Source organism: Lissotriton helveticus, chromosome 2_1 (genome assembly GCF_964261635.1).
Source record: "Lissotriton helveticus chromosome 2_1, aLisHel1.1, whole genome shotgun sequence".
NCBI classification, from domain to species: domain Eukaryota; kingdom Metazoa; phylum Chordata; class Amphibia; order Caudata; family Salamandridae; genus Lissotriton; species Lissotriton helveticus.
The window spans coordinates 360,044,653-360,047,381 of NC_136059.1; the positions used below are offsets into that span (position 1 = coordinate 360,044,653).

Genomic DNA, 2,729 nt, shown 5'->3' on the forward strand with positions numbered 1-2,729 from the left:
ATTACTTTCACCCTCCCGATTCACGTTGAGCCCGCCCCCCACCCTCTGAGCACAAACGCAGCATTTCCCTCCACCCCACCTTTTCCATGTGCAATGTTAGATTACACGCAGCAGGCATTTGCACATATCCAGCCATTGGTTTTCATTTAACAATACAAACTATGGTCAATCGGAAATTTTAAGTACCACCTCCAGAATGCATTTCTGTTATAAACTAAGAGCACCGGATTTAATATGGTGATATGATGCTGCACTTTTTCACCAAGTTTATTGTATATCCACAATAAGCAGCAAAGACTCTCTTTTAGGACAACTGTTTAGCGACAATTTAATATTCGAAGGTATAACAGTTTTAAAGTTGTATAATTGGAATTATTTGCGATCGGCATAGCACACTCATAGTTAAAGATGACTCTGAATCAGTGTCAGTTTACATTAAACTTTCAAGTGTTCATTTATCTTCGTAATATGTTCCATGAACGCTGCTTCCTCCCCTGCAACCCACGTTTTTTTTTGTACATTAATGTTGCCATTTCATGATATCTGCGGAGGATAAAATGTAGTCCTTTCTTTATGTTGTAACTAAATAGAACCTATTGTGGGCGGTCATTTTAAGGGAAGAAACTACAAACTGGGACACGGATTGGCTACACTGCTGCATGTAAATTAGCATATTAATAAGGTTGTGTTAACAGGACAACTTTTGCTGTAGTGGACTCTCTTTTCTTAAAGAATATCGTAGATAACTCGTTATTAGCCTTGAGGGTGACCCTCGCAGATGTGGACAGACACGAGGGGCAAGACAAACTCACCCTCACATTCAAAGGAGAATCGAATTCTCTAGTGATCCTCTGTTAACAATTTATTTCGATCCCTTTGATTCTTACAAGTGATGAGTGGGTTTTCATGCGCATGCGTGACGTGAGCCGTCCCGTCCTTGTTACGCCTGGGCACCCCCTTCTCAGCTTGAACTGGAGAATCATTAGAGCTTAAATGGCAGAAAAGAATGGGATGTAACGTGTCTCAGTCTGTGAATGGCGTTCAAACTGAACTGTTTTAACAGTGAGAAAATACGTATGTTTTCGTATCTGGGTTTTTAACGCTATCAACTGAGATCTCTGATCTGTGCTTATGTTCAAAATCTACAAACCTCAGTTTAGAATATCCGTTTAGTCACTGATGTGGTTAATACACTTATTGCAGCAGTGCAATATCCTGAGAACAGATAGTAACAAGCATTTGTAAGTTGCAATGCAAAAGGTCTCGCATTTACACAAGTTTGAGCTTCTGGCATTGTAAATAACAATGCCTTTTATTTATGTTTTGGTTTTAAAAACATAAATAAAACGCATTGTCATTTACAATGCCAATAGCTTACAACTCGCGTAAATGCGAGACCTATTGCATTGCAAATGCTTGTTAATGTAAGTCAATCCCTCTGGCATGATGGTAAATCTGAAACAACTGGGGATTAAGGCAGCCACTCCAAAAACTCTATCTAACTCTACACTTGACTGCTTCTTATTCGGGCTGCAAATGTCATTGATAAGGAGATCCAAGTTGCAGAACGTCGGTTATCTGTGGGAGGGGGACCGGTTGGTCATATCACTGACCCACCCATTGTGGTTGATGGGCAGGCTGCTTCAATGAATGATACTGGCCAAAATAACCATCCATCCACGTTAAGCATAGTGGTTTCATCTCCTGCCCAGCAGCCCTGTTCACCTCCCCCAGTTTCACCAGCACGCGACATGTTAGGCAAAAGGAAAAGAAAGGTAAAACACATGGAGCCCACACGGTGTACACAGACTAGATCCAGGAAAAAGCTCCAGGCCCCAAGCCCAGAAGCCCCCGCAGAACCATTACAAGGATCACCCACCAGAAATGGCTCCTACCCACCATTGCCCTCTCACTCTGAGAAAATCTCCCCATAGCTCACTGCGGCGTTAACATCCTTTATAAAAGACAATTACCAAGAGCCTTTTACCAATTCTAGCCAGACTTGATAAACTGGAGTCAACTGTGGAACTTATGCATTCTTTGGTTGTTGACATTTCATTAGGGGCTGGGGCCAAAAGGAAAGTAGCGGTCGGGGGACCAGATCATGGGAGATTGTATCCTCTGCCAAGGGGCCCTCTACAACATGTGGTAATTTATTAACCTGCTCTGTGAATAATGGTCCTCCTAGAAATGTTACTGGTGTAGCAGCACAAAAGCACCAAGATGTACCAGATACCAGGGCAAAACAAGCTCGCCCCCTAAGAAAACCAGGCCTGGTCCCCACCCGTAACTACTAATGGAAGCAGTATAGGCACTAACCAATAAACATCCCTATTATTGCCTCACAAAAATGGATAAGCTAATCGAGATGATATGGTGACTCTTTATCTTCAACCCGAGTGTTGTCCCTACGTGGCAATCCTCACCAGTGTTCCTACCCTACTGGAAATCCAAATTGAATCACAGACCCAGCTGAAGAACAAAGTCTGCCACTGGCTATCATTGAATACAATTTTTTTAAACACGAACTATCATGATATTTTGTACGTAAGGCGGTTTGCTGGGTTGTGTAACGATATATCTGTAAGAGACATTAGTTAGTGATAGATTCCTTACCTTAGAATTTCCCCAGGCGTCAGACTGGATCCGGAAACTTTTGCGTAGCAATACCCCTGCGCGTCGGTAGGCGTCGCCCGCGGCTCCGCGTCCGTTGTCGGCGTCGTTAGTGC

General features: G+C 43.0%; 1 non-coding gene across 1 annotated transcript; it reads left to right on the forward strand.

The window, feature by feature from the left end:
• The first annotated feature begins 870 nt into the window (after nt 1-870).
• Nucleotides 871-966, forward strand: LOC144820617 (small nucleolar RNA U13). Its single transcript, XR_013607894.1, has one exon. It is a non-coding gene; the product is annotated as a small nucleolar RNA U13 (small nucleolar RNA).
• Nucleotides 967-2,729: the final 1,763 nt, after the last annotated feature.